A 15,080-nucleotide genomic window follows, 5' to 3' on the forward strand; every position below is an offset into this window, starting at 1 on the left:
AAATTCCTGTAAGTCCTATTAGGAAACCTCCTTGAAGATTGATTGTGAGGCCTACCAAACCTTTGTGAATTGAAAGAATTATAACTTGTGGTTTGGTTATTAGCAGTGTAAAACTGAGATTTATTTCTATGAAAACCTGAATTAGTCACATTTTTGAATTTTAAGTGGTTTTCATTTTTAGCAGCATGATAATTACTATTAGGTTTATTCTCAGCTTTAGTAGGCCTTACACCTCTGAATCGCTGCTTCAGAGGGCAATTTGCAACAAGATGTCCTAATTGATTACATCTAAAACAACACCTATGCTCAACTTTTTTATCAACCGATGTTTTAGATGTCGAGGCTTTAATACCGCCCGTTCGTCTCACATATGGTGGGACGTACGGGTTTAGTGGAGTACTCTTTTTATTCGTCTTATCTTTCTCTCCACCATTGGGTAATATCACCTCCTCTTTTGCCTTACCAGACTCGGATGACTTATCCGAATCTGATGAGACTGGACTTGGATCAGAAATTTTAACACTTGAAACAGGCGAACTTGTTTCGCCTCCACTAACATTTGGTTCTTTACAAGTTACTTTAACTGGTACTGTCTTAGCAACCTCAAAGTCAACAGATTTCTGAACACTAGGGTTAAAAGTGTAATTGTGATTATAAGGTGGTGGAACCTCATGATAACCGATTCCTCCTCTCTTAGCAGAGGAACCTTGATCACTAACAAGGTGATCAAGAATAGCAGAAGAATTTCTGAACTGCTCTAGTTTTCTATTCAGTTCCACCACTTTTACCTAGTGATCAGCAATCTGTTTTTCTCTATCAGCAATTAGTTTGGTTTTTTCTTCCAAAACTTCATAACTTAAATCAATCACTTCAATTTTTTCAGCAAGTTTTGTTTTTAAACTTTTAACATCTCTTTCACAAGCTTTTATTTTGACTTTATAGCTATTTTCTCTTGCTTTTGTAAAATGATGATCTTCTTTTAAGGTTTTAAATTCAGCATCCAACCTAACATACTGATCGGTTATAGTTGTTAATTGCTAGACAAGTTTTCACATTTAGAGCATGTAAGTTTAGAACATACCTCGGAGAGCTGGTCATTAACGTCTGCCATAAGAGCTTTTTCCTCTCCGGTAACCTTCTCACTTTCTTCATTTCTACCTTTGCCAAATTTGCCTGCTCAAAAGTTTCTTTAGAAAGCAGGTTCCAGTTATATTCACCATCTTCTCTGGACATCATGGCACTATAATCTTTTCTACCCTCACTTTGCTGTGGAGACCTACCCTGACTTCGTTCCACACGCTCATTCCTGCATTCTTTTGCAAAGTGACCGTTTTGCTGACAATTGTAGCATCTCACCTTCGTCTTGTCAAACCCTGGCTTTCCACCGACAAACTTTCTTCCGGTCTTCCTCATAAACCGCTTCACTCTTCTTACGATCATGGCCATCTGCCATTGCAGATCCATTTCCTCCAGATCATCAGCATTAATCTGGTCATAATCTTCATCCAACATAGCTGGATCAACAACCTTCCCTTGAATGTAGTTCTCATAGGAAGCAATAAAAGAAGCATAGAGACCAAACTGCTCTTCAGCAGACTTGACACTCATAGGCATCTTGGAGTAGTTGTTGCTGGGAATACTTGGAGAGCAACTACTCTTGCTTACCTGGGGTTGAGAACCACTCGATCCAGCTGCTACATAGCAAACATCCCCATTTGTGTTAACTGACACATGCCCCTCATGTGATGAGTTGGGGCCCGACTCTCCCTTTGTGTAGTAGGCAGCAGATTCAGTCTTCGATCCTGAGCTAGTGTTGACTTTAGCTCCATACATACCTGGATCTTGAACCTGATCCATAGGTGTTTCTTTTCTGACCATGTTAAGCTCAAAGGTTCTGAGCTTGTTGACTGCCGTTTCAAGATCATATGTGAGAAAGTCCTTGTCTTCCCTCATCAGCACAGTGTACATCTCCCATTTTGGTGGGAGAGCATCTAGAAGCTTCTCAACTATTTCTTCTTCTCGGTAGGAAATTGAATAGTTGCTCAATTCAGTCATCAGATGGTAATATCGAGTGATAATATCATCTAAGGATTCATTCTTCAAATACTTGAAGACTGAGAACTGGGTTTTGAGCAATTTTATCTTTGAAGCACGGATTCCTACATTCCCTTCAAATCTGTTCTCAAGAGCTTCCCAAAGCTCTCTTGCTGACGTATACTTTCTGAACGTATGAAGGATCTCTTGAGGAAGAGCCATAGTAATAGCAGCATGAGCCTTGCTCTCGGCCTCATACATCTTTTTCTCTTCTTCTTCCATTTTATTATACTTTTTAATTTGATCACGACCTTCATACTCCATAACTGGTGGAATATAACCATCCTGGATGCATACCCACATCTTCGCATCCTGGTATTTGACGTATTGTATGAACCGATCCTTCCATGCAACGAAATCGGTTCCCTTCAGCAATCTTGGGGCCTTGGTAGCTGACCCTGCTTCAACTTCCATCTTCACTAACTCAGAGATGTTGATCGACGACATCTTTCCCGAAAAGTAAGAAACCTGAAAAATTAAGAAATTTTTTTTTTTATATTAAAGTACTGTAGGCGAAGTTACGGATAACTTCGCTTGAAGTAGGCGAAGTTGTAGAGAACTTCGCTGAAGAACTTCGCTGATAACACTGCTGATTAACTTCGCTGATTCTTAACTTCGCTTGAGGTAAGCGAACTTAAGAGGTAGGCGAAGTTGTAGAGAACTTCTCTTGAGTTAGGCGAACTTGAGAAGGTAGGCGAAGTTGTGGATAACTTCGCTTAACCTTATATCTTCGCCGAAACCCTACGCACAGTGACGGCAACTTCGCCTGATGAACACGGAAGATTTGCAGATCTGTAAATCGGATTTTAACGAGGTTTTTGACGGTGTAAAGGCTTGAACACGATGGTAGGAGGTAAGAATGATCAAAAACACAGAAAACACGTCCCGCGAATAGTCGAAACGGGACGATTTCTACACCCGCGTGAATATCCCGAACCACACAATCGAGCAAATGCTCTGATACCAATTGTAGGTTCCCTGGACGGATCACACGAGATATCTCGGTCTACTCAGGTGCGGAATCCCTGCGTAGATCGTTACGAGCGTAGAAAGCAAATCAAACAAACACACACGAATAAACCGAAACACGTTATATATTAATAACTGAACTCACGTGATATGAATCACTGATACAGACTCTCGTCCTCACGTTACAATGAACTCAAACCAGCTTAGATCAACTCGATGAACAACCTCAACACTAAGCCGTAACCTAGTATAAATACACGACAACTTCGCCTGATATGTTCAGGCGAAGTTGTCCATAACTTCGCTTGTTCAACAAGTTCGCCTAGGCGAACTTGTTAACAACTTCGCTTAAACAAAAACATAAATAACATTACAGACTCGATTACAGACACTAGACTATGAACTACTGACATTTATGCACCAACACACACCACACATACGACATTCTCTTTGGGAGAGACGGGATGGCAAGATTCAACGCCGTGGTATCTTCAGTCCACGGCATGATGGGATGGCCAACAGCTGAGGGTGTAGCGATGATCACCGGCATTCCCCAGGTATGCATCGCATCTGTCTCATCTAAACCCAAACCAAAGATGGCTAAGCCAACCATCACCGAACCAGAAGAATGGGCCTTCAATGGCAAATACCCTGACCAGGCTGTTACCATTGGCCCAACAGTCATTGATCCTATGCGCACCTTACTCAAACGCTTACTACTGAAAAACGCTGACATCTTCGCATGGACACCAGCTGACATGACTGTTGTACCTCGAAGTAAGGTAGAGCATAAGCTGAAGTGTGACCCGGCTTTCACGCCAGTCATACAAAAGCGCAGAGTAATGGGGGCGGAACAAGCTAACGCGTGTAGAACCCAAGTCAAGGAACTCCTTGATGCGGGCATCGTACGCGTTAGCAGATATCAAACATGGGTTGCAAATCCCGTTATGGTACCGAAGAATAACAAACAATGGCATTCAAAGACTTAAACAAAGCATGCCCCAAAGATTGTTATCCGTTACCCGAAATTGATCTTAAGGTAGATTCGTTAGCACCGTTTCGCCTTAAATGCTTCCTGGATGCGTATAAGGGGTATCATCAAATCCACATGGCTGTAGATGATCAGGACAAAACCGCATTTCGGACGCCCGATGGCACATTTTGTTATCAAATGATGCCATTCGGACTTAAGAATGCCGGGTCCACATATCAACGCCTGATGGACAAAGAGTTCATTGCCTAAATTGGGAGGAACTTGGAAGTCTACATGGATGACTTGGTCATCAAAAGCCCTGACGCAGAAGCGATGTTGAAAGACATCGAAGAAACTTTCAACACGCTCAGGAGGATAAACATGAAGCTCAACCCGAGCAAGTGTTCCTTTGGGATGGAAGAAGTGAAGTTCTTAGGGGTCATCGTCACTAAAGATGGCTTCAGAGCGAACCCTGAAAAGGTCGAGACCATTATCAAAATGGAATCACCTACTACCATCAAGCAAGCTCAGACACTGAATGGACGACTAGTTGCACTTAACCGCTTTTTGGCAAACCATGCGGACAAGTCGTTTCCTTTCGTGTCAACATTAAGGAACTGTTTGAAGAAAACGCACTTCCGCTAGACACCAGAAGCGGAAGCAGCTTTTCAGGAGATTCGGTCACGCTTGATTGAACTCCCAACGCTCACAGCACCAGAAGCGGGGGAGGAATTAATCCTATACCTTTCCGCCACAGATAGAGCAACCAGAGCAGTCCTGCTAGCAGAGCGGAAAGGCATCCAGATGCCAATCTACTATGTTAGCCGTGTCCTGACAGACGTAGAAACCCGGTACTCCACCCTGGAAAAATTAGTCTTAGCACTTGTACAAGCTTCACGCAGGCTGAGACGATATTTCCAGGGTCACCCAATCACCATTCTCACCAACTTCAAACTCGCGAACGTTCTAGGCAAACCCGAATTATCGGGACGTCTAGCCAAATGGGCAATCGAGTTGGGGGAATATGCGATAAAGTACAAGCCAAGACCATCTATGAAAGGCCAGGTCCTGGCCGACTTTATTGCAGAAGTCCCCGCTTCGCGGGAGAAAGAGTGCCAGGAGGAGACTCAACCCTCCCCAGCACAGGACATCAATGATGTCTGGCGACTCTACACTGATGGAGCAGCCAGCAACGAGGGTTCAGGCGCAGGGTTGAAATTAACCAACCCAGCAGGCCAAGAATACACTTACGCTATTCGACTGGACTTTCCAAATATGAATAACGAAGCCGAGTACGAAGCATTCTTGGCAGGGCTGAGAATTGCGCGTAAAATGGGAGTGAAAAACTTGGAAGCCCACGTAGATTCCATGTTAGTAGCCAATCAGATAAACGGAACATACACGGCCGTGAACGACACAATGACCCTGTACCTCGCACAAGCAAAAACTCTTATGCGCGATTTTAATGATTGTAAAGTCATACACGTCAAGCGTAGCGAAAACAAATCTGCGGATGCGTTAAGCAAGCTTGCATCATTAGCCTTCACCCATTTGGGAAAGGACATCCGCATTGAACTCCTTGAAGCACCATCAGTCCCGCACAAGGAAATTTGTGTCATCCAAACCGGTACAGAAACATGGATGACACCAATAATAAATTACCTTGCAGCGGGTATTCTACCAGAGTCAAAAACACAGGCAAGAAAAATACGTTGTAAAGCATTAAACTATCAACTCATTGATGACATCCTTTACAGACGTAACTTTCTTGGCCCACTCTTAAGATGCGTGGACAACCAAGATGCTGACTACCTCCTAAGGGAAGTACACGAAGGCATCTGTGGAGTACACGCAGGTCCACGCGCTGTTGTAGCTAAGCTAAACAACGCGGGATACTTTTGGCCGGGGATGCATATGGATGCGCTGGCATACATCAGAAAGTGTAGGTCTTGCCAGCTCTACGCACCCAACACGCGTCGCCCGAAGAATGAACTTGTTCCAGTCACCTCTTCATGGCCATTTCAGAAGTGGGCCATCGATGTGACAGGCCCATTTCCCACAGCAGCAGGAAACGTCCAGTTCCTAGTGGTAGCCATCGACTACTTCACCAAGTGGATAGAAGCAAAACCCTTAGCCCAAACAACCGCAAAACATATCAAAAAATTTATTTGGGAATTTATTATTTGTCGTTTGGACTTCCACAGACTTTGGTGAATGATAACGGCACTAACTTTGCTGACAAGAAGCTACAAAAGTGGTTAGAAGAACTTCAAATCACCCACACATTTACCTCAGTGGCACACCCGCAAGGTAACGGTGAGGTGGAAAGAGCAAATAAAAGCATCGTCGAAGGCATAAAGAAAAGACTCCTGGAACACAGATCCGGCTGGGTAGACGAAGTTCCACACGTCCTTTGGGCAAACAGAACGCTGAAAAAGGACAGTACGGGAGAAACCCCGTTCAGCCTCACTTATGGCACTGAAGCCATGGTCCCAGTCGAAATTGGTTTACCCTCACCAAGGGTCTTGATTCAGCCAGAAGACAATGATGCGGAAAGACGGTTAGACCTTATGCTAACCGAGGAACGCAGAGACTTAGCCGCAGCGCGTGAAGAAAACTACAAGCGACAAATGCAAAAGTACTACAACACGCGGGTAAAACTCTGCAACTTCAATGTAGGAAACTACATATTGCGTAACAACGAGGCTTCAAACCAAGAGCGCCCAGGAAAACTGGCACCGGTCTGGGAAGGACCATACATTATCAAAGAAGTTTTGGGAAAAGGCGCATACCGGCTCGAAAGGCTCGATGGCACTCCTATCCCAAGAACATGGAACGGAGCTCAATTACGCAAATGTTACATGTAGATCAATTCCAAATTTGTAAAGAAAAGGCCTAGAGCCACTTCTAATGGAAATGATTCTCCTTTCACATTGTGTTGATAGCCTTACCTTTATACTTATGAACTTCCCACGTTGATATGCCGGTGTTCACCGCATAAATATGGGAAGAAGTAAGTCGTTGCGTGTGGAAGACGGCAAAATCCGCATAAACACAAAACGGTAAAAATTTCTAAGGAAAACCTTCACGCAGGTCAGCTATAGGTTAAGTTTAGTCATCCCAATAAATGAAAGTGACGGTCCTACCCGCACAATCATGATAAAGGAAACTGAACATTGACCTATTGGCAACCGCGCGACAAAAGGTTAACTTATTCAAAACACTTAGAAAATTTCAAAGGAAAAGATGAGGAAAACTTCCACGCAGGTCAGATATAGGTAAAGTTTGGCCATCCTAAGTGCAAGTGACGGTCTTATCCGCACAATCACGAAAAAGTAAGCAAAACTTTAACTTATAACCTGCCACGTTGAAAATTTAACTTATCTAAGTACTAAAGAAATTGCTAAGTTAAATCAAAATATGCGTGAAATAAACAAGGCAAGACATTAGCAAATAATCTTTATTCCATCAAAACTCAAATATTACAAAGATTGCTGGGTACATACCCGCATACAAAAGAAGCTATACAAAAATAAAAATCTACTCTATTGGTGGAAAGGGATCTAAAGGATCAAGCTTCAGGACCACTTCCACTTGGACCCGCACCATCAGTAGAGTGTGGCGGTTCAAGAAAAGCTTTAAGGATAGCTAGCCCATCATCAGCAGCAGCAATCTCGTTCACCTTCTCCACCACCGGATCGGGAAGGCAGCATACTGATTCACTGCTTGGTCATACGCAGCTTCAGTATCCACATTGTAAAGAGGGAAGTTGGAAGGCGGGATGCCTTGTTCAACGAACCCTAGACCAAGCAGGAAGCCAGCCTTTTCCCCATCCTCATGAGAAGCGTTGAGGGCTGCGCTCATCGCATCGTCATATAATGTGTTCGTGAACACCCGATTCACAACCTACAAAACAGAAGTTTGTCAAACTCAAGAGTAAGGAAAAGCGTAAAGAAGTTAGAAGTTAGGAAGCTGCGCATACCTGCGACAACGCTTCTCGAAGAAGCCATTCCTTGGCAACCAGAGCCTCCTGGAGGGCAGCTTGAGCTTCATTACGGGCGCGTTCGGCTTCGTTCTTTGTGAGGTTGGCAAGCAACACATCTTTGGCTGCAGCCTCTTCGACGCCCTTTAGCTTACGCTCTGTGTGGTCAAGCACCCCCCTCTGGTCCAAGATCTCTTGGAGCTTCTTGGCATCTTCCATGGCCAAGGCATCATGAGCCTGCTGGAGCCTCTCTAATTTGGCTTTAAGTTCCTCATTTTCGATGCGTAGAGGCTCAGCAGCAGCTTCAGCCTTGGTGGCCCTCTCGGTTGCGTTCCTGGCAGTTTCCTTGGCCAACCGAAGCTGTTCGTTAACAGCTTGGGCAGCCTTGGAACGGGCCTCCAGACGAGCCTGAACGTCAACCTCAAGGGCCTTGAAGGCCTTCTCCTTTTCCGCAGCAACGGCTGCAAGCTTCACATTCTCCTCCCGGATGGCCCGCGCCTGAGCTACTTCAAGGCTACGCGCCATCTTTAACTTGTCGTTTTCACGACAAAGTAGCTCGACGCGCGGCTGCATCCGGGCGAGAAGGATTCTGAGCTCGTTGGACAGCCTACCTTCCTGGTAGCTGGCCATGGCCTCCCCCAGCGCACCGCTTGGGGCGGCGTGACGCGCCCATTCCACGCAGTCCTCAGCAGTACGGAGGGTCGTTCCCCGGCGGATCTTCCACCGAGGAGCGTACACCTCGTTGGAATCACGAACTGCAATAAAACAAAAAACGGTTAGTGAAAGAAAGGATGAAAGGGATATAGGCCAAAATAACCCTACGCACCTGTAGGGTCGACAACAGGCCGATAGCCACCAAACCCGTCACCTGAACCTAAGGGATATCCATCCAAAAGGTCAAGGAGACGGGAAGGAGGCAAGGATTGGCTAGACGCCCCAGCCCCAAACGTACCTGAAGGACCGGCCGTAGTCGCAGGCGCCGGAGGAGACGTGGTGGAGGCTGCCGCGGCAGAAACCAACGGAGGTGAACTCACCGGAGGTGAACTCACAACCGTGGCCGCGGCTGTGGAAGAACCCGCAAGAGATATCACCGCCGGCTCAGTGATGGATTCGGTGAAAATGGCACTGACAGCCGGCGGGGATAAGGTTACAGCTGGAACAGTTGGCTCAACGGGATGAGCAACTGAACCAGTACTGCAAGCAGGCGTAGCCGCCTGGGTCATCGCCTCGGGTAGGTTGACCAAACCTACCTTCATGGGTCCAGAGCTGCTCCCTCCCGCTCCACTTTGGAATGCCGTAGCATCCACGCCTGCACGAAGACAAGATAAATAAGTATAATAGCGGAAAGATAAGAAGTTAAAAGTAATGAAAACTTACGGGTCTTTTTGAGCCTGAAGGTGCGAACGGGCGGGGACGAACCCGATGGAGCCGGCCTCTTCACGCCGGTCACCGTCGTCGACCGGGGCTGCTCGGAGGTGACAGCCGTCTGAACCTCCGGAACAGTGGTCTCACCACCAGGGTTCCCCGCCACCTCTTCACTTTCGGTCTCTGAGTCAGACCGATGCACCGGATCGGCAGTGGAGGCAACCTTCGCCTTGCCCTTCCCGCCGGCGGCCTTCTTCTTCCTCGCCAAGAAAGGACCATCTGCGGATTCCTCAGAAGACGATAAAATTAGAGAAATTCCCGCAGAGGTTTCAGCATTGACAGGGCGAGGGTTAAAAAGTTCTTTACCTGGCCGCCTGGCGCTCAGGATCTCGTGGCCTGGCGGGTAGACCTCCACGAACCGATCCGCCGTTTGCTCAAGGATGGGCAACTCGTTCTCGTCAAGAGCGCGAGTACCCATCCGAGCGGGACCACCAGCCTCCCGCGGCTGCAGGAGAGACTGCAAGTCGTTTCCCTCTGAAAATAAAGAGATGGTTAGAACAAAAACCCTAACCTAGCAAATAAAATAAAGCATACCATAAGGGACAGAGTTCAAACCGTATTCGAGGACGATCGGCACTTGCGGAGTCTCAGAGCCGGCATCCTTCCATACCCGGCTCATCCCGAGCATCACCATCCCGGACTCCGCAAACCGGTAAACCGGAGTCTGGATCCGGGAAATCTTGGAGAACCATTCCGCCTCCTGGTAGTTGGAGGCGTGAAGGTTGGGGAGTGCTCTCCCGTTTTTGAATGTCATCGCAATAGGGACGACACGGGCAGAGATGTAGAAGAACTCCCGCTTCCAAGACCGAAGACTGCGCTCGGTGGCGCAAATCTTCAGACCCTTGATCCGGTTGACCAGGGTGTACCACCCTTGGATGCACCTCCAAGAGTAGAAGGTCATCAGGCGGTCCACATGGGGCTCTACACCCATAATGAGGCACACCCACTCGAAATGGCGGATCTTCGCGATCGCCATTGGGTGTACCTCCGTCAAGTGTACACCGTGTCTCTCCAGAACACGGTACACAAACTTCGTCAATGGGAACCTCAGATTCCCATAGACGAAGAATGCAGCGTACACCCCTATCTTGCCCTTGGGGGCATCGTACACCGTTTGATGAGGCTCCGGAAACTCAGGCTCGAAAGGCTCGAGCATGAACTTCCGGACGATGTACTGGTAGAGGTCAATAGGAAGAGCGCACTGGCACTCGCCAGCAGTGCTCTTGTCGTCCTTTTCGGACGTCGACGTCGGGTTCTCGACGAACAACTCAGACTCCTCGGTAGTGGCCTCAAAATCACGGGTAGAAGACATGTTTTGGATGTACAGAACAACGATTTCAGAAGAATGCTCGACGGAATAGTGAGTATTCGCCGGAAATCGTTTAGAAGATGAAGAGAGAAGTGAAAGTGTGGACTAAGGTGCACCCTCTCGCCCTTTATATACTCATCGCAATTAATGCGATGAATTTAATGCGGAAGAGAGAGAAATCGCAGGTGCAATGAAACTATGACACGTGGCAAAGAGCAAGCTGGCAACAGCTGTTGAAAAGACGCGTGCCATTAATTTCGCGGCCACGCGCCCGAAAAATCGCGCCCACGCGCCTGAAAAAGCGCCTGGAATGACCATATATTGTCACGTCGCCATAACTTCCTGCACGTCCTGACACTGTCAGAAGAAACCGTCGGACGACGTTTCAACAGTTTGGACTGTTTTTATCCTTTCACCAACTCTTCGAATTTCAAAAATATTCAAAAGTAAGCGGGAAAATACCCCTTACCTTGGCAACCAAGTAACTATAAGACAGGTGCGAGTACAGTGTCAAGGCAAAACCCTTCACATACTTAGCACCCGCAGGGAATTGAAGCAAGGAATACCTTGGAAGTAAAGTAACTATAAGACGAGTGCGGGTACAGTGTCAAGGCGAAACCCTTCACCTACCTAGCACTCCGCAGGGAATTGAAACCAAGAAGGATCTTCTGGGCCATGCTTGCGGAAACGGGATTAACATCCCCGCATAGTGGGAACGTCGAGAACTAGATTGTTTGAAGCTCCAAGATGGAATTGGTTGTTTTAACATAATTGATCACTATGTTCAAAACTACCAAAACCTCATGGAGAATCTACACAAGTGGAACTCAACGCCCCTGACTTGCGAGGAGGTTACAGAACTACCCGCATCATACCTAAAGATCAAGCAGAAAAGTCGGGAATTTATGCGTGACATTAGGGAAACTGCGGGAAGAATCCCCACGGACAACCTTAAAACCAAATACTTTTCAAAACCCCTTGATTAAGTCCAAAGTTCACCTCACTTATTAACAATTCATGAGAAGAACATTGGACTGGGGGGACTTGAAGAGGTAGGTCCCAGTAGAGCCCAGTTGGACCCGCAAGACTCACCTTGAAGAGGGACGTTTGCGCAAGGACCAACTGGTTCCGCAGGACCCACCATGCTCAGAGATGAAGACCTTACGCGCAGTACGCCAGCTGTTCCCGCAGGGAAAGCTTCCCAATGGTGAAGTATCCCGCCTGTCCCCGCAGCTGCGGATACGAGCCATCAGGGAAGGCTACCCGCACTAATAGCAAGGCTACACGCACAAGGCACTCAATAATTCAGTGTCACCTGAAGGAATGAGCAAGGCGGGAATACTCCCGTCCAAATGAGCCAGTCCGTATGCTTCTGGAAGATCTTTTGTACTATACCTGCCAAGGTATGGACAAAATAGACAAGATCTGACCAAAGCAGCCCATGAACCAATCACAGGGTGACAGCTCACCGACAACAGTACGAGGAGGAGCATGCTCTAGTACTGTTTGTCACTATTAGCCGCTGCCTACTCACCAACCCTTGTCGTGGCACGCACATAGCCTGCAGTTGGTGGAAAGGGAACAGTACACAGCCGGCCTTGTCACTATCAGCCGCTGCCTACCCACCAACCAGCATGGCACGTGCGTAGCCCATAGTTGGTAGAACAGGAATATTATACAGCTGGCTGTACCTGCTTGGAAACCTACCTTCGGCTATAAATACTCCAACACCTTGGAACGGTAGGATCATCTGGTATTTTACCTTCACTAGCTATTTCTCTCAATATACACTTATATTCAGAGCAATCTAGTCTGATTCTCACGCCGGAGGGTGGTCACAAGGAGGAACCCCCCCCCCTTCTCAGTGACGAGCTCACGGTGTTTGTTTTGCAGGTCATCTGAAGAACATCCTTCTTTGCCGGACCTAACCCTCGTGGGAAACATCTATTTAACCCCCAGATTATCCGTAATCTGCTCGGGGTCGATTAGTGTTTCTTCACTTCTCTAACCCGCCCCTATTTTTGAAAAATTGTTGCAATAGTTGTTCTCATATATATATAAAAGAATCTATTATTCATTCTCAAACAAACTATGGAGAAAATGTATAAAAATAAGAAATATAATTAAATAAGTTTTTGTGAGTAAGATAATGATAAAACGGCGGATGCGGCGTGGGAGATCTTATTAAATGAGAGAGAAATTTGAAAAAGTATGACTTTTAGTTAAATTGGATTTTAATACTTCACTTCACAAAAGCATGTGCATAAACGCAATATAATATTATATAAATGTTCATTTCGGTTACCTTGCTATTAAAATGTAGCATATTTGTGATTATGTAGTCGTCGACAAATCTAGTCTCATGTAAAAGGGGTGGCCGGAGAATGGAAATCACGAGAGAACCTGCATAACCGAGGAGGGAGTCTCAATGGAGATTGAGAGAGAGAGAGGATGGTGGTGAAATAAGACGAGGACTGATATCTATTATAAAGATAAACATGTCTGAGTCGATGGTGACCGGACATGGTTTGCGGACAGGATACTAGAAGACAAATTCTGGATCCTCATGTCATGTCGTTTTCAAGTATTTTTATATTAAAAAATAAATATTAAATGTTATGTTTGGTGTTTGATGTTTATGAAATGTGTTATGTTTGTTGTGTTGATATTTATTAATTGAATGACTCAATAGTAATCAAAATAACCATTGAATTTATCAACACTTACCTATGGCAACCACAACATGTTATTATGCATTATTAATTATGTACCTATAGTTCACATCGAGTCTTACTTAATACAACTAAAACTATTGTATACTTAACCAAATACAATCTATAGAACCCATGCATAAGATTTTCATAATCTATTTCCCGGCCTCCATTTCATTAGATCGATCGGCCTCTAGGCTCAAGGACTCTCCGCTAAACCTCTACATTCGGCCTTCATCCGACACACACAAACACAGCACTTTTCAAATTGTACACCTCCAACATAAAGCTCCAAGTGTTAATAACAAGATTGAAAGCTTCCATAACCTATTCTTTGTCACCTTATGTAAGTAGTATACTATTATATATCCTCTTGTTTTATATCCTCTTGTTTTTCACAAACTAACTTCTAAACACAATAACATTAACCCTTCTGATCTTCAATATTGATTTGTTTTGTGTGTTTAATTTCCATTCTTCAAACCTATATATCATCCTTTGAAGATCTATTAAAGCCTTGCCTTCACTTTTAAAACCCAAACCTTACCTTTTGTTCTTGAGCTTTTCATAAGTGCTAGATGGTATAAAAACTTATAACCGTTAATTTTTGCTATAAACCCATAAAATTACTTAAAAGTCTTGCGTTAACACCTCTTGTGTTTCTATTACCCGATACTTATGATATTCAATACATGTATATGTTTCATGTTCATTTTGAGGCGTCTTTTTTTTTTTTAACTAAAAGGACCATAACTTGGTAAGCCAGAAGACCTATTAAAACCTTCACTTTTAAAACCCAAACCTTATATTTTCATGAAAAACCTTTGATGCTAGGTTGTTCTTGAGCTTATAATAATTCATAAGTGCTTGATGATATAAAAACTTTTAACTGTTAACTTTCGCTATGGTATCAAAATTAGTTTAAAGTCTTCCGTTGACACCTCTTGTTAGGGGTGCAAATGAGCCGAGCTGCTCGTGAGCTACTCGAGATCGGCTCGTTAAAAAGCTCGTTCGAGCCTGAGCTCAAGCCTAAAAATAAGCTCGTTTAATAAACGAGCCCGAGCCCGAGCTTTACTTATCGAGCCCGAGCCGGCTCGCGAGCCTAAACGAGCCTGCCATTTATATAATTTTTTTAAAATATATATTTAATAACTATTAGTTAATAAATATAATGTTATAAAAAAATAAATAAAAATAACTAAATAATATATTTTCGTTTATACATAAACTTATAATAGAAAAAATATATAAAATAATTATAATTATATAAAAAATAATTGATAAATAGTAAACAAGCCGAGCCCGAGCCGAGCTCGAGCTTCAAAATCCATTCACGAGCCGAGCTCGAGCTCGAGTTCAGGCTCGGCTCGGCTCGTTTGCACCCCTACCTCTTGTGTTTCTATTACCCTAAACTCAGCCTGATATATATACACACTTAATTAACCATTTATCAAATATTAAACTACACTTCAAAGAAATATACATTATTTGTAATTTCTAATTTTTAACAAATTATAAAATACCATGAATTATATTTCTAAGATGATGATGTGATGTATTAACATCTATATAGGTATTAGCATAGGTTTAAGCTAATCTCACATAATACTCCACACA

The sequence above is a fragment of the Bidens hawaiensis genome, unplaced genomic scaffold (assembly GCF_021521415.1).
Source record: "Bidens hawaiensis isolate Kalapana, Puna unplaced genomic scaffold, B.hawaiensis_p1.1 tig00037791_1, whole genome shotgun sequence".
NCBI lineage: Eukaryota > Viridiplantae > Streptophyta > Magnoliopsida > Asterales > Asteraceae > Bidens > Bidens hawaiensis.